Here is a 23916-nt window from a genome sequence, read left to right on the forward strand (position 1 = left end):
TGATCACAGAGAAATACCAGGCAGATGCCACACCAGGACTGTTCTACAAAATTCTCTATTGATGCACCTATGAATTACCAAGGCCACTGAACATAAGGAGAACGAGATATTCTCAGCTATGAGGAGTCTGAGGAGAAAGTTAACTGTCTACAACGTGGTTTTCTGTTTCATTGGTTTAAACCTGAGGAAATAGGGCTAGAACATGAGCTTTTGCTTAGTTATAAGGGTTCTATAATGGTTCATTAATTGTAAATAAGTGTAACATACATGCGAAACTTCAATAAGAAAATCTCAAATTTCCTATGACTGCTATGGTAGTTTTAACTTTGATATATCATAACTAAGGTTATAGTTTTGAATGTTGATTGGTAGATAGAAAATAAATGTTGGGAGAAGAGGGGCGTTTCCTGAACTTACAAGGCCCTTTTTGAATGTTACAGCTATTTTTTTTAAACCAATAACATACAGAACAATTTTCAGTATTAATGTTTTTATAATTATATAATTTAGTCAGTCACAAAATTAATTTATTAGTCTCCTCTGCCTCTGCACATCAATAACATAATAGAAAATAAAAAAAAAAAAAAAAAAAGAAAAGTTGAAGCTGGGCGTGGTGGGACACACCTATGATCCCAGTACTGTGAGAGACAGAGGCAGGGCGATCTCTGTGAGTTTAAGACCAGCTTGGTCTACAAAGTGAGTCCAGGACAGCCAAGGCTACACAGAGAAACCCCTGTCTCAGAAAAGAAAAGGAAAGAAAAGAAAAGTTGAGTGTTAAGTGGATGGAAAATTTCTATATTTACAACTTTTCTATAATCACCTGAAACTGTCATAAAATTTAAGTTTATTATGACAATAATGGTCCAGTTAAAAAAGCCTTTGTAAAAACAAAACAAAACAAAAACCTTAAAATCATGACCTACATGGGAACAAAATATTTATAGTGAAGATTCTTTCCTTAACTCATAATTAAGGAACAAGGTTGGTATCAAAGTCAGTGTAAAGAATCTAGGGACCAGTCACATTGATTATCAAGAACATTGAGATGAATGCCCACACGAAAGCAAAACTGATGTCTGCCTCTGGGAGGGAGGCAAATTAATTTAGACTTTACTGGACAGGTCAGAATTCTTTTGTGTTGCAATCAGTTATCCACAGTTATCAGTAATTTATGGTCTTAAAATAGCACCGTTGGGACCAGAATCAGATGCCCAGAGCATGCTTTTTAGACAGCATATAATTTTCACAGACACGCTTATGACTCTTCACCATAGCTGAAACACGGAGGAGTTCTTGGAAGCTTGAGCGTCCTACCATGTCTAACACTCCTTCCGTATTTGAAAACCCCATTTGCCAACATCCTTTATGATAATATCAAGTCTCGTCTGAAATATTTGTTTCTCTGCTTTCCTGACACAAGGCAAGATTGCATACCCACTTTCCTGAAAGCCAGCCATGGACATATGTCCTGCAATGATTAAGGAGACAAGAGAGGAAGTGATGCAATGTTCATGCAGGCGGAAAGTCAAAGGTCATTTCCCCCGCTGCATTCATGGGCTGGGAAGTCTGTGTTCATATGTAGTTTCTGCATTGCTGTTTCTGAGGGACTTTGGAGAGAAGGGGCCCTTCACAGCCTGTGTAGGATATAGCACTGATGTAAGGTTAATTATATTGTGTTACGTCATGGCGAGGAAATGACACCTTTTTAGACAGGCAGCTTGCATTGCGATCCTGGCTGCACCATGTCCTGGGGGGGAGGGGGAGGGAGGTCTCTTGGCTTCTCTGTGCTCTAGTTTTCTTATGTGAAAATAAAGATAATACTACATTTGTCATAGGGTCATTGTAGGATTACACAAATAACTGATGCCATCCCTTGGCACAGAGTCTCTGGCAACTGGTGTCTTGTTTGTCTTCCAATGTTTTGTGCTCTTAAGTCAAAATTTGTCAGTGGTCCCTCATGGATACTTTTTCACAGAACGTAGTCAGTGCAATGCTGTTCAAAATAGACTAGCTATTCTTACATGGTGTGCCATGCCTAGGACATGTGTCTCACATACTGTCTTGAAATGTTCCCTGGAAGACTGGCTTGTATCATCTTTCTCTCTGGTGCTTTCGATGCCAAGTAACTGATTTGGGAAGCACAAGGAGACTGGACACTGTAATGTGGTTTGAGGTGTGAAATAAGAGAGAACAAAGCCCTAAGGAAGACTGCAGTTTCATTCTTGGAATTGTAAGTTGTTACTAGTTTTCTAGCATCTGAAGAGAGACTTGCTTCCCCCCCCACCCTTTATTATGAATCAAATAACAACCTCATTTTATTATGTTTTTTGTTAACTATTAAATCAGTGGAGTCATTGCAAAATAACACAAGTGCACAATACGCTATGAAGGAAGCATCTAAGTTCCATGCTTACAGTAATTATCGTTGTGTTCAATAATGACGGGTGTAAAGGAGATGCACTGCTGAGGTCTTGTCCTTCGAGAAAAGTATGTAAACAATGTGTGTACCAATCAGCATATTTTCTATGAATTTGTGGCAGCTGTTTTCCTAAAGTGGACACATAGTTTCATTTGCAAGAAAAGAATAAAATCCATTCATATTTTGATTTATGAGTAATTAATTTCCCAGCCCAACAAGAGAGGATATGGGAGATAAAATAAAGATATACCTATGTCTTTAGATCTAGTATTGGATGATAGTAACTTATGTCTTTAGGTCTAATGAATGTATTGGATGATAGTAAAACATTCAGAGTATGTTAAATACGTATCAGCTGTTGGGTGTTATAACTACAAGGAAACTGTGAAATGGAAAGACAACAGTCACTTTTCCTTATTGTGGACTTTTCCAAAATTCAAAAGTTTTTAGTTGTGGTAGAGATGTCTGCCTTGGTTATAAATATTGACATGCAGAAAATACACATGTTTAAATTTGAGGACTAAATGAGCTTTTACTTAATGGCAATGGACTTTAAACAGATAACATGATCACAAATACAGTTTATATATAAAACAATGTCTCCTTCTCTCTTGGAGAAGCACTCCTATGCATGAATGCCAAGACCCGTTTCTAGTCCCTTAGTTTCCATGTTTATTCCCTTCTGATTCTGTCTCTTGTTCTAGAATTTTCTTTTTTAAAAAATTTTTTTATTAATTTATTCTTGTTACATCTCAATGTTTATCCCATCCCTTGTATCCTCCCATTCCTCCCTCCCCACGCCCCCATTTTCCCATTATTCCCCTCCCCTATGACTGTTCCTGAGGGGGATTACCTCCCCCTGTATATTCTCATAGGGTATCAAGTCTCTTCTTGGTAACCTGCTGTCCTTCCTCTGAGTGCCACCAGGTCTCCCCCTCCAGGGGACATGGTCAAATGTGAGGCACCAGAGTACGTGAGAAAGTCATATCACACTCTCCACTCAACTGTGGAGAATGTTCTGCCCATTGGCTAGATCTGGGAAGGGGTTTAAAGTTTACCGCCTGTATTGTCCTTGGCTGGTGCCTTAGTTTGAGCGGGACCCCTGGGCCCAAACCTGCCTATCATATTGTTCTACTTGTAGATTTCTAGGACCCTCTGTATCCTTTTATTTTGCTATTCTCCCATGCGTCTCTCATTTAGAGTCCCAATAGGATGCCCTCCCCTCTGTCCCAGTTTCCTGGTAAGTGAAGGCGTTCGTGGGACATGCCCCTTGGGCTAGTATGCAGATATAAGTGAGTATATACCATTTGAGTCTTTCTGCTTCTGGGTTAACTCACTCATTATGATCATTTCTAGCTCAATCCATTTATCCACAAATTTTGGGAATTCCTTGTTTTTAATAGCTGAGTAGTATTCCATAGTGTATATGTACCACAGTTTCTTTATCCACTCTTCTACTGAGGGACACTTAGGCTGTTTCCATGTTCTGGCTATTATGAATAAGGCTGCTATGAATTCTAGAATTTTCTTGAGTTTAATGTGCAGCAGAAAAAGAATATATCTTTCCTAAAACATCAGCTGAATTCTATAGTCTATGCTAATGTTTCTATTATTAGGATGTTTACAAACTTTAGCTCGGTATCTCAGAATTCAACAGTAGTTACACAGTCTTGCTTTCTTTTCAGTGAGTGCTTCTGCTTTCTTTGGGCTCAGTTATCTCAACAAAACATCCCACCTAGCAATTCTCAGCATATGTAAAGACAAGTATAGTTTGACCAAAGACTACTACTACCACCACCCACCACCACCTCTTCCTCCTCCTTCCCTTCCTGTTCTTCTTCCTTCTTCTTAAAAAAAAAAAAAAAAAAAAAAAAAAAAATATATATATATATATATATATATATATATATATATATATATATATATATCTCGTATATGAGTGGTTGATTGTATACATATTTGTTCACAATCTGTGTGTCTGGTGCCTCTAGAGGCTAGAAGAGGGTGTTAGGTTTTGTGGTTTAAATGCCAATGGTACACACAGGCTCACATATTTGAATATCTGGTGCCCCGTTGAGGACTTTTTTAGGAAGGATTAGGAGGTGTGGTCTTGTTGGAGGAAGTGTGTCCCTGGGGATGGGCCTTGAGGTTTCAAAAGCCCAGGGAGGCCGAGCCTAGTTCTCTCTGCTTCATGCTTGCAGAACAGCTACTGCCCCAGTCCTCCTGCCTGCTGCCCCAGTGCTCCTGCCTGCTGCCCCATTGCTCCTGCCTGCTGCTGTGCTCCAACCATGACGGACATGGACTCACCCTGTAACACTGTAAGCAAGCCGTAGATTACCTGCTTTCTTTTATAAGTCGCCTTGTTCATGCTGTCTCTTCACAGCAGCAGAACAGTGACTAAGACAGACTCCCTGGAGACAGATGGTTGTGTGCTGCCAGATGTGCATACTTGAAAGAGAATTTGAGCCTTCATTGGAGCAGACAGTGTTCTTAACCACTGTGTTAAAAGCCTCAGACTGGTGAGCATTTAGTTGCTGGGGAGCTGAAGGCAGTCATATCATCCCAAATATCTTTTCAGGTGACCCTTCCATTGGTGTTGACAGTGGTGGGGTTCTGATTGGATTCACCTTTATGTCGTAATTCATCTGGCTTGTAGCAATCATAATAACTGTAATCATAGCAGCTAAAATCTGCACAGTCTCTTCTTCCTCTGTTATGTATTATATTAAGTATTTTAGGCTTTGTGCCCCATTTAATACCCATAACAGACCCATGAGGAACACTACCATAGTTGTCAGTGCTTTACAGACCATGGGACTAAGGGACACTGGGTTAGGGCAGTTTGATGACCTCACAGGTCTAGGATTGGTTTCAGCCCTTGCTGTCCACACACTGTGCAGGCCTGCCTGTGAGCCAGGGTGAGGTGGGGGCCACTGGGTTAAATGCCTTCAACTCTGGGAACCATGACGAGTAGAAACATGTCCATGCTGTTCTGAGGATGGCTAACGGAAACTGCGACCCCTTTATAGATGATAAACTCAGGGTCTCTAGAATAATCGGGGTTGGTCTAGATCTCACCACAGAATAAATGGAGGGAATGCAGATATTATGCATGTTTTTAAAATGGAAACAGTGAAGGGCTGGTGTAGCATATTTGCTTTGCCTACCCAAGGTTCTGGGTTTAGTCCTAAGCATCATGACAAAACAAAACATAAATAAATAAATAGGAACTGTGATAAAGAATACCTAGTTTCCGCCCCTCCACCCCCCCATGGATGGACATTTGTACGTAGTGACATAGATCTTCTCAGTCTGTAGTTTAAGAACACACTGGTTAGGAAATTATAAAAAAAAAACATAGTTTTTGATACAGAAAATACTTAATATTTACAGAACTATCTGTGGCAAGGTGGAAATACGTGGAATATTTATTTATATGTCATAGAACTATGTTGGGAGGCGAGTGTTAAAAATTGGCCAGCTCGGTGGGGGAAAAACAAAGCAAGTTAGCTTGCATTTGGGCTGGGTGCTTAAATTCTAACTGTTGGGCTTCTTATGTAGGCACCAGTGTTCAGCTTCTCCGAAGGTGTTTTCTCCCAGTGAATACCAACTACTCACAGGGTTCCCTGACTTAACATTTTCCTTTTCTGGTAGTTGAGAGTGAACTTTCAGGTCCCGAGAAGGAGAGGTGTTCTTCTACCATGTGGGTTTCCGGGGATCGAGTCAGGCTTGGTAGCAAACGCGCCATCTGAGTCCCCTCACTGGCCACCCACCGTCTTACTGTCCACCTACCATCTCAACCCGACTCTAGTATTTTAAGAAATCACCAACTTGGTTCCAGATTTGGAGACCAGAGAACCTGTGTCCATCATTAACCTACCACAGCTGCCGTTGGAGTTCTGTTGGAGGATAGCATCGTATTTAAACATCCTCCACAAGCTAAGCAGAGACAGAGAGAGCTGAAAGGGGGCCGGGTTTTCACATCTGTGACTCAGTACTGATAGTATCCCTACTTACCATCCTACCTTAGTGCCAACAGTGGCAATGTGTGTTCACCTTCTTCATTGACACTGCAAGATCCATGCAAGCGCTTGTCTGACGTATCCTAATAGGTCTCAAGGCTAACCTTCTGCCCTTGTCTAATGCTAGAAAGATAGAAAGATGGAAAGCCAAAGATGGCATCATAACAACCAATTTTGGTTCTTCCAAGGCAAACGGCCAGGCATTATGTAAGTCAACTCACAGGACGTCTTTATGGGAGTTCTAGAGAAGTGGCTACACTTTGCCAGATTTAGAAACAAAATTCTGGCATCTTTGAAAAGACTATTTGAAATGCTGGGTTCTCAGTAGACTCCTTTTCCCATGGCTAAGATGTCTGACTTGAGTGTGCCTCGGTGAGGTGTTAATAGTCTCCCTACAGGCTATGGTAGTTTGGTTCGTTCCTACAAGTACTACCTATGCACGTTACAGAGAAATTTAAGTTCATTTTAAGTGTAAACTAAACAGTTAAGTTTATAATTTAAAAATATTTTTAGTTCTTTGAGAATTTCATAGATGTTTGTATTGTATTTTTATCATCTCTGTCCTCTGTCTTTCTCTAACTGCTCCTGGCCCACCCCATATGCCCTCTCCCACATTCATATGCTTTAGGTTTTCTTGCAGTTCTGAGGACTGTGTTAGGCATACGCCCAGCTGTTAGCACTTATAATTAGTTAACTTATGTTCAGATGATGTGAAAATAGGCAAATAAGGAGTATTTTTCCTCTCTCAGGAACTACATGAAAGATCTGTTTTGTGAGAAATGCATACTTTCAAGCTTAAACTGCGAACCAGCCGTGACTGTATTTGAGGTCCGACTGTTGACATGCTGCCTTTTGTATCTAGTCACCACATGACACATTTTAGCTAAAGACATGGCATTTCAGAAACCTCATTTCATACAAGGTGATTAAAAAAATGTTCCTGATCAGCTTTGTGGATAAACACCCAGAAGTGCTGTGTTACTTTTATACAAGAAGTGTCTTCCATTTTTACACTATTGCTCACATAAATGCTTTAACCGTCAATGTTGAAATCCTTTGACTTTGTATTCTGTCGCATTAAACATATAAATGTTATGTATTTTGTGCTAAATATTAAATGTATGGAGCTGCTAGGAGGGTCCAGACAGTTACTGATAGAAAAAAACAATCTTGAATCTATCTTGTTTGTAAAGAAAGAAGATAGCCAATGCTTAACGTATGTGCAGATAAGTATTCCAGACACTCTGGGTAGACTCTGTGCTAAGCTTTGTAGATTCTGAAAGTGTTTTCAAGTACTCTGCAATTCCCACCTCCAGCTTACGCTAGTTCCCATAATTGAAAAATATTATAAAACAATATGATGGCATATTAATGGCACAAATATATTCGTGAACTGTTTTCAAAATTGAAATGACTGGTGAGTCACTATTTATGTCTGCTTAATTCTGAGACAGAAGTGGGCCACAAACATGATATTTATAAGGCCTTTCAGTCATTAGGATGATACAATAGTAAGAGACACAGAAGAATCCATTTCATTTATTATTTATACACCTTGGCACAAACAATGCAGAGGCCAATGTGCCTAGTAAACATCTGGAAAAATATGAAACAACATGTGGGTAGTGATTGAGTGTATTTAGCTGATTTCTTTCTTTCTACAGTTTCTGCCTTTATACTTTAATTTTTAAAATACTCTTTTTTTTTTTTTTTTTTTTTGCAGTGAGAGCACTTTAGCACACGCATATGTTAAATAACTAAATGAGAGCCTGCGGTTGCTAATGCATATGCCTCAATGAATTGTTAATTCTTAAATTATGGTCATGAATACATTACAGTTTCCAGGCAGCTGTTTCCTAGCCTTGTTTTGCCACAGTGATATATATATATATATTTGTACATTTATTGTAGCTTTGTAAATATTTTATCTGGAAGGCCTTGTGACCTTCTTCTTCCCCGGAAGTGACTGCAGCTCTGTTATTAGCTGACCACCAGGGGTGTCTTGGCCTAGTACTGTTAGTCTGACTCACTGGAACCCTCTGCAAAAATTCTTTTAGTTTCTTGTAGGCCCTAAGGAGCTTCAGCAGGTTAGGCAGAAGGGTGTGAAGAAAAACGAGGGACACTGAGCGCTGTCTTCTCACGCCTCTACTGTTTCTGCGTCTTGGGCTTGCACCAGATCATCTTTTCTCTACTTTGTTCATTTGTGGTCCTAGAATAATGGAAAGAGGAAATGGAGGCCCCCCAATACACTTAATACCAAAAGCATTTGCCGAGTCAAAGACCATCTAGTGTTTTTCTCTTGCCGTTTGTTCTGTGATAGACACATGTCCTAGGAGGAAAGAGAAAGACACTCTCTTCCTATCAGCCGGCTTGGAGGGGGGCATGGAAACTGGTACGGGTGAGAGGTAGGTGCAGGACTTCTAAAGTAGAGTCACATCCATCATGGCTGCTTTGTATCCACACCTGCAACCTAAACGTAACTGATGGTCTAAACTGGAATATGTGTCACTTGGGATCTTTAGCGATATCACAGTCCTAAGTGAGAAGGTGGTGGCCTTTTAGCACAGAGGACTTCCCACAGTTCTCTAACGACCTGCCTTAGAAACTGTCAGTCAAAAAGAGTTTGCCACATCGGTGTGAGAAACTACAACTTTGGAGATGAGTTTGTCACAAAATAGGATGCATGAAATTCCAGCTGACCCCCACCTTAGGTGTCTGGCAGTTGTTCGTTTGATGAAATAGCTTTTATATCCATCGGCTTTATGTGAGAAATAAGGCCTTCAAGTGAAATGAAACGCGTGGGTCTTTCATTTTTATTCTTTTGTTTTGTTTTTGTTTTTCAAGACAAGGTTTTCCTGTGTAGCCCTGGCTGCCTTGGAACTCTCTCTGTAGTCCAGGCTGGCTTTGAAACTCAGTCATTTTTTATTTCTAATACTTACTGTGCAGAGACCACATATTCCTATGAGGCCTTCCTTTTTCTTTTTGATACTTGTTGTCTGTTGCAAGTGTAGGAAAAGTGATGCAGTTCACAGACGCCGATCTGTGCCACATGGTTGCCAGTGGCTGTCTTGGGCCACACCATACATTTACGGGGAATTCGGTAAGTCTTCCACACCTACAGTTTTTAGGGAATCATCTTATTATTGCTAGCACACACCATAAAGAACATGTTTGAAGTTTCATTTGTATTTTTAACTCACAACCTTTCCTACATAGGGAAAGGAGCACAGACACCCCCCCCCCCTTAAAATTCCTGCTGTCTAGGGATGGCTTATTTTACCGTCTGTTACCCCTTTGTCGTCTATAAAGATAGTTTATTGTACACAGACATGGAAAGTTACATTTTACAGTGCCCTTGTTGTGTTCGTTATCAAAACTCTGCATGAGCAGGTGATGTAAGAAGCTGGGTCATAAGAGATGAACGGGCTGATGACAAGGAAAGTAAATGAGAGGTTTGGGCCGTGACACATTCTGAGCTTGCCCTCTTGCACGTCATGGGGATACATTCTTGCTGGAATGAAAGTGAAGAAACAAAGCCTTGGCAGTCTCAGAAGGAGGCAGAGCCTTGGTTCTGGAGGCGGAGCCTGGGTTCCGGAGGCGGAGCCTGGGTTTTGGAGGCGGAGCCTGGTTCCAGAGGAGGATCCTGGGTTTCTTTGCTTCAACAAAAGTGCTCAGATGTGTTGGAAGGCAGATATATAGCTCCCTGTCACCTCATGCTCTTCAGAGCAGTGTACGTTAGAAGACATTGATCATATTTCAGCGGTTTGGTGCAAACTTTAGGAGGTAGGGGCTGGTGGAAGGACATCAGACTGTCTCTGAAGGAATTATTATTTTTATGGCCCTTTACTTGCTGGAAACCATTTGCTGATGAAGAGGTCTCCTCAGGTATGTGTTCTTTCACGGGATACCATGCTGTTGTAAGTCCAAAGTCGTGGAGACAAGCAGTCATGGACTCACCTCCAAAACTGTGAGCACCCCCTGCCCCCACAAAGAACTTTTCCTCTTTTTAAATAGATGCCAGCTATTTTGTTATAGCAATGGAAGGATGACTAACATTAAAAATACATCTTTTGTATTTTTAACAGTAGCCATTCTAGTGGCCTTCAGGTGGTATTTCGTTGTGGTTTATTTGTACTTTCCTAATAATTAGCAATAATTGTTTTTTCATATATTTGTTGGTCATTTATAAATCTTCTTTTGAGAAATATCTATTTGGGTATTTCAACTATTTTTAAATTGGATTTTCTTTAGCATCTAGCTGTTGAACTATCAGGGCTAGCCAATGCATTTTTTTTTATTCAACTTCTTATCAGATGTATGGTTTGCAAATGTTCTTTAATTTTATAGACTGTTGCCATGACCCACACTGCGTAAGGATTAACCCACCTGGAGTTATGGGGGATGACTAAGCCAAAGCTACATGTACGGAAAAGCTGGGGTTGGCAGGGCCACGTGCTCTGATGGAGCTGTGTCAGCAGTGGGCAGCGGTGACCTTGTTCTATACATTGAAATTGAAGAGCAGGTATATTGTATACAGCTGCACTGGGTGGCAGGGCTAGCTAGCCTCAGGAGGGGCCTCCTCAGGGAGCAGTCTCAGGCTGCAACTATCAGGGATGGGGAGCTGCTTTAAGAGATTTTTTGTGCTCCGTGAACCATCAGTGTTCACTCACAGGGCAGGGGAAGGCATTGCCCTTCTCCTGTGTCTGAGGCATTGGGGCCCTTGACGTGGCTGCCCTCACGTCAACAATACATTCTCTCAAGACTTGGTCCTCTCCCCAAAGGTTGTTTCTTTCTTTCTTTTTTTTTTTTTTTCTTTTGCTTGTTGTCCTTTCTGTTTCAGTTTGGTGCAAACCAACTTGCCTTCTGTGCTTTGGCTGCCTCGGCTTATGGAGGCATAATCAACATTCATTGCCCACACCAATGCCATGGCACTTTCCCTCTGTGATCTCTCTTAGTAGTTCTGTAGTTTTGGTCCTGCATTTTGGGTCTCTCTGTTTTGAGTTGATTTTCAGATCTATGTGAGATTAGAATTCAATTCTATTCTTCTTAATCTAAGTTTCCTGACATGCCATTGAAGAGACTGTTTTCTCCCCATCCTGCATCCTTGTACCATATTGAAGATTAGCTGAGTGTAGTATGTGTGTTTATGTCTGTGTTTTCTATTCTGTTCTGGAGATTCATATTTTTTGCCATGCCATACCATCTCAACTACTGTTTCAATGGTCTTCTTTGGAGGTGAGGAAGGGGAAGGCTTCTAATTTTGTTCTTTTTCAAAATTGTCTTATTACTTAATTCCCTTAAGATTTCATGTAAAATTAAGGATTTCCCTCTATTTTAATTTTTAAAAAGACATTAAAATTTCAATGGAGATTGAATTTAATCTGTGTGCCACTAAAAGGACATTTAACAATATTAAAATTTCCAATTCAGAATCAACCTAAATTTGTTTGGATCTTCCTAATTTATTTCATTATTGTTTTTATAGCTTTTACTTCACATTTCTTCCATCTATTCGGTTGAATTTATTGCTAAGAGTTTTATTATGTTTTGAAGCATCTATAGAGTTTTGGGACAAACATAAACTTCACAGTGACAATGAAAGACTAAATAGAGATAAATCCAGTGCTTTACAAAGGGATTGAAGAACTTAGTCTCCAAGAAAAAGGGATATAAAGTAAAACAAATGCAAAACCAGAGAGGACGGTGACCTTTCTCACCATCAGGGGACTGTACCTTCGAGCTCTGTCATGTTGCTTAAGGTTTTAAGGCATTGCACTGGTGGCGATGCCCACCATGTACTTCGGATTAGCCTGTTAAGATCCTTAGGTTGGTGACAGAGAAGCGACTTCCAAAGTGTCCCTGGTAAAGAGACACAACCATGACCTCTGCAGTGACCACTGTTGTGTCTCACACATATTTCAAATTCCATACATTTACGTTTGCCACGTTCTCCTAGAAGGATGCTTCTTCTTGGATCTTCATGAGTAAAGAATGGCTCCACCTGCTGAGGGCCCTGGGGGGGGGGTCATGTCTGACTTTCCCTCTACAGCCAGTTCACCACCAGTTGTGCTGATTGCACTTCCAGATTGTACCCTTTCCAGCTTCCATCGACCCACGAGCTTACGCTTTCATTGTGAATGTCCAATTCTAACCTGTTTCTTACATGGTTCCTTCCTTCAGGCTCTTTCCAAACAGTGGTTAGAACGTGGCACAGCCTGGCTCTTGTAACGCCGTGTCATCAAAATGGAGGGCTTCCGACAAGACTGAGATGCAGTTCCCTCTCAAGTCATATCTACACAAGGCAACAAGGGCTCTTCAGTGGTTCAGCCAGCCTACCAGCCTCAAAACCTGGCTTTTAGTCTCACTTCTGTCTCTACTGGTTTCTATTCCTAGACAACAGAGAGTAGGGGCACACACCCAGTTCTTCTGAGGGGAGCCCCTAGGAGCTTGGAGAGTTTATGCAACATCTTAAAAGTCATATACGTACTTTGTGAAAGGACTGATTGGACATGGGGTTTGTATGAGTCAGAAGCCACTGGACTACTATCATGGTGAAAGAAAAAATGTATAGCTGCTTTACTGCCAATTAACTCTAGAGACAATAAATTCTAATATTTTGAAATAATTATGTAAAGTTTCCATTAATCTCAAGTAGAACTTAACTGTCAGAGTACTGAGGGTGAAAATATAAATACACAGAAATAAGATCCTTTATGTTCTTTGTGAACATAAATGATAGGGATAAGTTGTTAACTGGGGCATAACATAGCCTTAAAAAATTAAAACTTAAATTGTCTACTCAACACCCTTTGGTAACTTTAGAGATGTGAAGTGATGCTACCATGAATATGTCTTAAGTTAGGTCAAGTAGAAAACAGGTGAAACCAGACTTTAGGATATCTAATCAACGGCTTTTAATTTTGAACTATGCAAAACGGATCTTAAAAGCTCTCATTTCAGGCAAGAACCATGTTTGTAAACCCATAATCCCAGGCGGTGGGGGCTGGAGGACAACACCTTACAGTAGCCTACCTGAGCGGCCACAGGGAAGTGCCACAGCCTGCCTGGGTGGCCACAGGGAAGTGCCACAGCCTGCCTGGGCGGCCACAGGGAAGTGCCACAACCTGCCTGGGTGGCCACAGGGAAGTGCCACAGCCTGCCTGGGCGGCCACAGGGAAGTGCCACAACCTGCCTGCGTGGCCACAGGGAAGTGCCACAGCCTGCCTGGGCGGCCACAGGGAAGTGCCACAGCCTGCCTGGTGGCCTCAGGAAGAGAAGTTCATTTCCCAAAGGTCTGGAAGCTTGAAATCAAACTGTCAGTGGGTTTTGTTTCTTCTGACATTTCTTTTCTTAGCTTATAGGTGAATGATTTGTTCTTGTGCTTGTCCTCTGTCTGTTTGCGCCTGTGTCTTGCGCTCCCCTTAAGACAGTCACTGTGGAGTAAGACCCACTCTTGTGACCTTATCTTACCTTAAGAAAGCTAATGTCCATACAAGATCACATTTTGGGGCATAGGAATAAGGACTTCGACATTTGAAGTTGTTTTTTCTTCCTTTTAAATAACATAACACATTTCTGATAAAGACCGTTCAGCCTCTAGCAGTGAGTTTCCAACCCAGCATTAATATTCCTAACAGCCCCGGGCCTGACCGACTATGGTGTGCAGGCAGATTGGAGTCAGCGCCCTCAGGGGTCCTCTGAAACGTTGCTGCTTAGATCCACATGGATAGTATAGCATTAAAAACCACAAACGCCACACACCAGCGGCCAGGCATCTGCACCCTCCTTTATTGGTCATGGCGGTCGGTAGGTGTTAGCTTACTTACAAGTCCTCCCAGATGATCCTTCACGGGTATCCAGGTGTGACCACTACTGTTTTCAAGTTTGTAATTCTTAATTACACAAATGGAAGTATAGCATGACTCTGAAGACGTAGAGCTTTCAGTTGGATATATATATATGCCTACCAATGCAATAGCCAGGTCTAAAAGGCAAGCAGACGCGTCTAAGATTGTATAATTTCAGAACAGAGCATGGGTTTTGGATAGATTTTGTATGCACCATACTATTTTTTCCATTTAATGCAAATAAAGCAAAGAGGCTTGAGCACATCACTCAGAAAGCCAATGGATTAAAGTGATTGACCCTTCATTGATTAAGCTGACTGAAATGTGGTAACGTACAGCGAAGGAATGTCTTGCCTGAAGCAATGTCTTTCAGTTTCCAGGAGAGCGCCAGACTTTCCAGATGATATCAATCTCTGAGAGAAATTCCTTGATTTAATCGGGCCCATTTCTGCGTTTCGAAACAAAGCCACTTCTCTGGCAGCCTTCATCAAGGCCTCCAAACAGCTGGCTGCCTCCCACAACACTGTTCGGTGACAGATTATCTTATGAAGCTGTGGATCAGCTGCCTTTGTAATTCTCTTAAATTGGTTGTGTGTGCGTTTCTTTACTCACTGGGTTCACCCGAAGGCTGCACTTGGGTGAGGGAGCTATGAACTCAGAGCGAAGGACCACTGCTGCCCTGCTGGGCCACACCCTGGCACACCAGCTTTTCAATTCTGTTCGAACAGTACCTTCAGCTTTGTGACTTTATGTTCATTTTAAAATACTGTGACTCCTATCTTGATAGCATATGTGGTTGTGGAGGAAATTATTTCAAGGCAGTGTTTAAAAGCAGAAAAAGGACTCTTAAAACTATACACAAACATATACTTGCAGAGTCCTGCCAAAATATTTATACATATTACCTGTTTTTACATATGTGTCAGGTTTATTATGCATTTATAATTGACTTATTTCTATACTATCAATTTGTTTATTGATGCGCCTATATTTTAGTTTATAATCTCCCTAAAGCAGGCTCACTGTGAGACAACCTGGTATGGCCCCTGAGTTCATAGTCTTACTGCCACGGCCACCATAGTGCTGGGATTGCACCATCACATGCCTTCTAACTGGTTTGTTTTTCTTAGTGTACAAAATAATGGGTTTCTTAGGAGATTTTCATCCATGCATAGCTTGTACTTTGCTCATATTCACCCCTCCCCATATTCCTTCTTCTATTTTGTCCATTTTCCTCTGTTGATCTTTCATGCAGATATTTGCTGATGTGAACCTTTAACTTATAAAAAAAATGTCATTTATGTTTCTGTAGGAACTAATCACTTTTTTTCCTGGTTTAATTCTGCTTTATTTTTTACTAATTTATTCATATTACAGCTCAATGGTTATCCCATCCCTTGTATCCTTCCATTCCTCCTTCCCTCCCATTTTCCCCTTACTCCCCTCCCCTATGACTGTGCCTGAGGGGGACTTCCTCCCCCTGTATATGCTCATAGGGTATCAAGTCTCTTCTTGGTAGGCTGCTACTAATCACTTTTGAACTTATGAGATATCTATGTCTTGGTGAAAAGTCTGAAGAATTCCAGGGACCAATATGAAACTGGCTTTAAATATGTCATCTTTACACATATTATCTAAAGGCACTTAGGTCTAGAGCAAGATGCCTGAAGGGTGGGACCACGCCCCCCACCCCCCATAGCCCCCCACTCACACCCATTCATATACAACTGACCTGGGATCCAAGAGCCCAGAGGTGATGAAGCTATCAATGCAGGGGTTACTCTTTTTTTTTTCCCGAGACAGGGTTTCTCTGTGTAGCCTTGGCCATCCTGGACTCACTTTGTAGACCAGGCTGGCCTTGAACTCACAGCGATCCGCCTGCCTCTGCCTCCCGAGTGCTGGGATTAAAGGCGTGCGCCACCACGCCCGGCTGAAGGGGTTACTCTTATTTCAAAGTTGGTTGAATAAGAAGAAAGGGAAAGAGGCGTGCTGTGTGCTGTGTGCTGTGTGCTGTGTGCTGTGTTTTGTGTGCTGTATGCTATTTGAGTGGTTTGTCCGTGGAACCGGAAGGTGAGAGTTGGCTGGCTGCTCAGTGCACCTGTGAGTGGTAGTTACTGAGGGCTCATTTAAACTCCCTTTATCTCCTTGCCTCCCTTGTTGGAGAAGATAATAACATTAATTGATCTGACCTTTTGCAAACGTACCTTTTAGCCCCACTGGTGGCTTTTTATCCAGGATTAGCTACTTCCAAAAATCTCCCAGGGAGCCTATTGGGGGCATGACTCATCCTGCACTCACCAGGGTATCTGAGGACAGAACAGGGAGGGCTCCCTGAGTGATTTTGGGGGGTCTGGGGTAGTGGGGTGTAGTCTTACACTGGTCTATGCAAAGGCCTCTGGGGGCTTCTGAGCGCCTTTTCTGAGAATGGTACTTTTTGATTCTTCCCACTGCTGGAAAGTCTCAGTCTACATACGCCCCTCAGATAAAGACTGTTCTTTTACTAAGGACTATGGGGTATACAGGAAATACCTTTCGTATTTCCTATTGTTCACCTAGGTAACCATTGTCTTAATTTCACAGGATGTGATTGGTGTTCTGGCCAGAGAGAAAACCCCTGCCCACTAAGGTTCTTTGTTACCTTTCACACGGTTAGGTAACTCTGTTGTTGTTGTTGTTGTTTTTTTTTCAATTACATCTTTTCTTTTTTATTTATTTATTTGTTTTTCTTTTTTATTAATTTATTCTTTTTTCTTTTTTTATTAATTTATTCTTGTTACATCTCAATGGTTATCCCATCCCTTGTATCCTCCCATTTTTCCCTCCCTCCCATTTCCCCCTTATTCCCCTCCTCTATGACTGTTCCTGAGGGGGACTTCCTCCCCCTGTATATGCTCATAGGGTATCGAGTCTCTTCTTGGTAGCCTGCTGTCCTTCCTTTGAGTGCCACCAGGCCTCCCCATCCAGGGGACGTCTCATCCTATGGGGACTCTAGATGAGAGAAGCATGGGAGAATACATCTTTTATTTTGCCGTTGAGCAAGACAGGTCATCTTTCCCCCATACCACTATTATCATTGGGTTTTTTATTCTTCTTTATGTGTCTCCACCAGCTCCTATTCTAACAGGCTCTACTCCCTGCTCCCACCCCAGTCATTTCCTCTTCTAATCATGAAGTAATTTTTCATCCTGATGGTTATATTTGTGTTTCAATGGAGGACCATATGAAATACAATACAAACTATGAAAACAGCCTTCACTTTATGAAACCAGTAAGGCACACGGTATGTGTGTGTTTTCATCCAGCATAAAATTTGCTGAGTATGTGGTTGCCCTAAAGGATAAAATTGGAAAGATGGCTCTGTTCCAACCTTTGCGCATTTGCCATAGGTTCTCTTGTCTAATGAGCAGGGACTCAGAAGGACTTTGGTTCTAGCCCTGATGCCCTGATGAAGGACATACCTAGGCAGTTAATTGGAACTATTTTAGCTGGCTCTCTCCTAACTGGAAAACTTTCTTCTGCTGTTCTAGTCTGGGGATCCCAGCAGTGCTGAGCACAAGACCAGCTCCTACACACAGCGGTGACCAATGGCTGAGGGACCATTTTCAGTATTTGTGGTGAAACTGCAACTTGAAAATAAGTAAAAAGTACTTCTAGAAGCCGTACAGAGCCCGTTCCTCTGTCCTCCCATTTCTGAGAGCAGCATCTCAATGTTTTTAGCTGTTGTATTGGTGTTTTCTCCTTTTGTGGAAACAACAGCCCTTTGATTAAAATTTACTTCATGTTAGGAAGTTGGGAGTTTTGCACAGACTTCCCTTTCCTTACCTCCCTAATGTAATTAATCATGTCTAAAGTTTTGAGGTTGGTTGTTTTCTTGCTTTGTTTTGTTTTGTTTTTGAGAGAGAGGATCTTACCCATAGTTCAGATGGGTCTTGAATGCATGATCTTCCTGCCTGTTTCCTAAGTGCTGGTATTATATGGGTATACCACTATAATCAGATTTTTCTCAGTACACCTTACACTGAACCTCAGCCAGGATGATTGACAGGTTAGCCCTTCAGTGAGGATGGCTGACTGCTTAGATGATGATTGACAGGTTAGCCCTTCAGTGAGGATGGATGACTGGCTAGATGATGATTGACAGGTTAGCCCTTCAGTGAGGATGGCTGACTGCTTAGATGATGATTGGCAGGTTAGCCCTTCAGTGAGGATGGCTGACTGGTTAGATGATGATTGGCAGGTTAGCCCTTCAGTGAGGATGGCTGACTGCTTAGACGATGATTGACAGGTTAGCCCTTCAGTGAGGATGGCTGACTGCTTAGATGATGATTGGCAGGTTAGCCCTTCAGTGAGGATGGCTGACTGGTTAGATGATGATTGGCAGGTTAGCCCTTCAGTGAGGATGGCTGACTGCTTAGACGATGATTGACAGGTTAGCCCTTCAGTGAGGATGGCTGACTGGTTAGATGATTGGCAGGTTAGCCCTTCAGTGAGGATGGCTGACTGCTTAGATGATGATTGACAGGTTAGCCCTTCAGTGAGGATGGATGACTGGCTAGATGATGATTGACAGGTTAGCCCTTCAGTGAGGATGGCTGACTGCTTAGATGATGATTGGCAGGTTAGCCCTTCAGTGAGGATGGCTGACTGGTTAGATGATGATTGGCAGGTTAGCCCTTCAGTGAGGATGGCTGACTGCTTAGACGATGATTGACAGGTTAGTCCTTCAGTGAGGATGGCTGACTGGTTAGATGATTGGCAGGGTAGCCCTTCAGTGAGGATGGCTGACTGCTTAGATGATGATTGGCAGGTTAGCCCTTCAGGGAGGATGGCTGACTGGCTAGATGATTGACAGGTTAGCCCTTCAGTGAGGATGGCTGACTGCTTAGACGATGATTGACAGGTTAGCCCTTCAGTGAGGATGGCTGACTGCTTAGACGATGATTGACAGGTTAGCCCTTCAGTGAGGATGGCTGACTGGCTAGATGATTGACAGGTTAGCCCTTCAGTGAGGATGGCTGACTGCTTAGATGATGATTGGCAGGTTAGCCCTTCAGGGAGGATGGCTGACTGGTTAGCTCTTCAATGATGTTGAGAGGTTAGAGTGTGGCAAGACTAGAGCCTAATTATTTGGTCCATCTCTATCCCTTTACCAGCCATTTGTTATTTTCTTCTGTATTATCTTCTGTATTATCTTACATCCTTATGACTATTAGGTAAGTCCTTTGGAATGTACAAACAGACCCCCTAACATCTACCAATCAAAAGGTTAAGAATGTCATCAGCTAGCACATGAGGCCTATAGCTGGATTCCCCTGTTCTCTTGTGCTCCGCCTACCTAATGTTTCCGGCAATATGATTTTCTTTGTTATGTTACTATAAAAATTTAACCAAACTTTTACCTTGTTGGAATGTGGAGTTTTCTGAATCTCTGTTCTTGGTCATGGTTCTAGAATAAACTACCACTTATGCCTTTTGAGGCGAGACTTGTGTTTTTTTTGCACTGACAGTTATGACTGTGTAAAACGTTGCACTGTTGAGTGATCTACTGCATGACTCTATCTTATCCCTCATTTCGTTGTTATTTTTATATGGAGCTGGTAATGACTTTGCTTCATCTTCTATTTACTTTTCTTCATTGGAGCCCTCCAACATTCTCTATAACAGTCTATAACACCTCTCTAAGTGTTCCACGTGGTCAGCCACAGAAGTCCACAGCGTCTTTTCATTCCAGCTTCCTGGAACCATGCCTCCCAGTCCCAGTGTGCAAAGCCATCAGGCCAGAGGTATAATGTCACTCAGGGTATGCCCACTGCTGTTCCCTCAGGGATCCTAGACACCTGTCATGGTTTCTTACTTTATATTTTTGGAGGTACATTCTATAGTAACTTCTTGCAGAAAGGTATTCAGAAATGGATTTTTAAATTTTTGCATAATTGGGTAGATAGGCCTAGTGAGTGACTGACTACAGGGGCAAATGACTCAGGTGGTTTTTGTTGTTGAGCGCCCACCTGATAAATGTCATTTTATAGAAACCTTTCTTCTCCTAGGCAGTTCATTTTCCCAGAGAAGAGTCTTTATTCACCTACCAGGGGAATAAAAGCAGAATATTGAGGTGGATTTGAAGATCTCACTGTTCAGTGCAGAGCTTTTCCACACAGAATGTTCTTGGTACTAAGACTTTTTACTCTCCCCACCCCCTTAGTGACTGATGTGCCTGTGTCTCTGGAGAATAAGTATTAAATTTCTAGTGGGTGGTGACAATTAGGTCTTGGGATCTGGGACATGCTGGTAAATATTTTAAGATTTCTAGAAAACAAACAAACAAACAAACAAACAACATCAACAGAAGAAAACAAAAGCCAACCCAGAAACCCAAGTTCAAATTCGTAGCATTGGCTGGTGTCAGTAGTGTAATGTTCTCATGGGGGTTGCTGTTGAGCTACTGTCCTGGGGTTACCATAGAGTATTACCTACAGTGAGCCAGTCCTGGGAAGCCAGCTGCTGCTCATCAACTGCAGAATCTAAGACAGTCTGGTTTTATCGACAGTGTTTTATCTCTCAGAGCACTCTGCGCCACCATTTGTTGGCTCTCAGGCACACATTGCTTTAACTTTCCTTTTCTTTGTTACAGTCTTCAACTGTTGTATCTTTCTTTTACTGAAGCTGGAGTTTATGTTTTTGTTTCCTGACATCTACCTGGTTCTGGATGAATCAAAGGGGAGCAAAATTATCTTTCCTTTGTGGCTTCTTTACTTTTCTGTTGCTGTGATAAGATACCCTGACAAAAGCAACCTAAGGGGGTGGGGAGCTTAGTTTTGTCACAATCTACCACAAGGGAGCTAAGGCTTCGGAGGTGGGGGGACAGGGGCGGCGGGCTTGCAGCAGCGTCATATTCACCTACAGTCATAGAGCAGAGAGAGACAAACAAATGCTCTTAGTAGGGCCTGGAGAGATGGTTCAGAGATTAAGAACACTGACTGCTCTTCCAATGGTCCTGAGTTCAATTCCCAGCAGCCACATGGTAGCTCAGAACCATCTATAATGAGCTCTGGTGTCCTCTTCAGGCCTGCAGATACAACTTGTAAACACAAATAAATAAATCGTAAGAAAAAAATGCATGTTAGTGCTCTGCTCTGTTTCTCTATCTTCTATGGTCCAGGACCTACCAGCCCAGGGAATGGTCCTGCCCACAGTGGATAAGTCTTTCAATCTCAATTAAACTGTCATGAAGATAAAAGTTGTGACTCCTAGTATTTTCTGCTGGACAGAGTCTAGAATTGCCAGGGTGACGGCCGTGCTGTAGAGGATTATCTTGATTAGTTTACTGTCACAGGAAGACCAGGGTGGTGTCACTGTTCCCTGACTCGGATTCCGGACTGTATACGATGAAGAGAAGTAAGCTGAGCACTGCCATGCATTTGTTTCTTTCTCTCTCTGCTTTCTGAATGTGTGTACAGTGTGACCAGCTCCCCCAAGCTCCTGCCACTGTGATGTCCCTGCCATGATGGGGGCAAGGTGTTTACCACTGCATCATGAAAGAAACCGAGGTCCATTGCCATCACAAAGCTAAAAATCTCATTTTTATAACTAAAATAAAAACTAGCTATTAAATGATATCTTACCAGGCACGGTGCATATCCGTGCAATCTAAGCCCTTGGAAAGCAGCTGCTTTGAGTTTGGAGCCAGCCTGGGATACACAATGAGATACCTCAAACCCCAAGCATGCTTTGTTGCTAAAACTATTTTCAACATTTTCATTAAAGATTTACCCAAGTCTTTAATGTATAAGGCTATAAAAAGTACTTTTTGACTTTAATATGTAGACCAAATTGTTCAATGCAACTTTGAACTACATGCTTTACATCAGGTCTTACGTGAAAATCCCATCAGTTCATGGTGAGACTTTGAACTTAAAAGATATGTTTAAGTTTAAGGAGACTGTCTTAGTGTTCTGTTGTTGTGAAGAGACACCACGGCTGCATCAGCTCTTACAGGAGAAAGCCTTTGACTGGGACTGGCTTACAGGGTCAGAGGTTTGGTAGTCCATTCTCATCATGGCTGGGGGCATGGTGGCATGCAGGCAGGTGCTGGCTGGACCAGTGGCTGAGAACCACATCCTGATCCAAACAAGGTGATACCCCCCACTCCCTCTCAAGTAGTGCCACTCCCTCAGGGACCAGGCTTTCAATTATATGAGCCTATGGGGGCTGCTCTTATTCAATCCACCATGTTCACCTCCAGTGTGACCCTTGTAAGTCCTGTGGTAGTGGTGTCTTTCCTCTTTGGAGAAGAGGAAGCTGGCGTTAAAGATGTGTTTAGTCTGTTTTTGGAATACACACCACACACACACACACACACACACATTCACACACACACACACACACACACACACACACTCACATGCACAAAGTCAAGATCGAAGCACAATTAGAAAGAACACCGCAGCTCATATGACAGACACGAGTAACTGTAAAGATCAATCAATCAGAGGATGGCAAACAGCCCAAAAGGAAACACAAGGACAGATACTCACTGATAAGGGAGCGAAATTACAGTAAAGATAAGCAGAGGCCCTTGCTGCAGCCGAAAGAAGCTTAGGAAAAAACAGTGGTGCTTTTCTGCTCTTTGGACACTGAGACTGAGGTCTCTGGGGTGGGGTGGGGGTGGGGGTCCCGGGCCTCTGACCTGGATGCCCAGCCCCGTGCATGTCTCTCCTTCCACAGTGATCCCTTGAGTGCTGTTCTTCTGCGGATCCGTTCCTTGGAAAATGCCTTGGCAGTTGTGGGTTAACAAGGCCGCCCAGCTGTGTATGAGTCACAGGTGGCAGCTACTTCACATTCCTGGGAGCCAAGAACGCTCATCATCTTAAATGACTCCTTCCTGCAGGAGCCAGAATTGGCTGGCTGGAGCCATTTCGTTGGGCCTGATGTCACTTTCTGAGACGTCCTACTACTGCCTGTGCATGCCGAGGGGCTGTCTCTAGAGGAAAACAAAAGGAAATGAAACCAAACCATGGGCTTCCGGAGGAGGAAGGGACTACATTGGTCCCTGGATTCATTTCTTCAACACTTATTTATTAAATACTTAGTGTGCATCAGACACTAACTATTGGGCATGGGAGGTGAATAGAGGAGTAGAGGAAGTTGATAAATAAATACATAATTCATACACACACACTATATATATATATATATATATACACACATCAAATATCAGCGTGTTTCAGAATCACCTGGGGACTTGGGTTCTGATGTGAGAGGCCTGGGCAGCATCTTCAGATGTTGTAGTTCCGTTTGCTTTTCAAAGTTATGTTTGCATGTGTGTGACATGTGCATATGTGTGTTGTGTCTGTATGTGCCTGTGCTCCATATAGAGGCCAGAGGAGAACATGGGTGCCTTGTTCCATCACTCTTAGTCTGATTTCCTTCAGACACAGAGTGTCTCACTGACTCTGTAACTCACTGGTTCTGGGCTAATTCTAGCTGCCCAGCGAGTATCATTGATTCGCCTTCCCATGTCACCTCCAAGCTCTGGAGTTTCAAGTGTACTTGTCCATGCCAGGTTTTTGGTGAGGGTGCTGGGGAGCTACACTCAGGTCCTCACGTTTGCACAGCAAGCAACACCTTT

The 23916-nt window shown here is 42.4% G+C and overlaps 1 protein-coding gene and 1 long non-coding RNA gene across 5 annotated transcripts in view; both read left to right on the top strand.

Annotated features, from left to right (window-relative positions):
* Window positions 1-23916, top strand: part of Plcl1 (phospholipase C like 1 (inactive)) — a 306702-nt gene that overhangs the window by 106996 nt on the left and 175790 nt on the right. The window lies entirely within an intron of this gene.
* On the top strand, window positions 18297-19455 carry LOC127196279 (uncharacterized). 4 transcript variants are annotated; one of them, XR_007831471.1, is made up of 5 exons: window positions 18297-18333; window positions 18382-18429; window positions 18811-18858; window positions 19096-19140; window positions 19237-19455. It is a non-coding gene; the product is annotated as an uncharacterized LOC127196279 (long non-coding RNA). The 4 variants fall into 4 exon arrangements; XR_007831470.1 differs by having other exon boundaries at window positions 18321-18429; XR_007831469.1 differs by lacking the exons at window positions 18297-18333; window positions 18811-18858 and having other exon boundaries at window positions 18365-18429.

The sequence above is a fragment of the Acomys russatus genome, chromosome 12 (assembly GCF_903995435.1).
Source record: "Acomys russatus chromosome 12, mAcoRus1.1, whole genome shotgun sequence".
NCBI classification, from domain to species: Eukaryota; Metazoa; Chordata; class Mammalia; order Rodentia; family Muridae; genus Acomys; species Acomys russatus.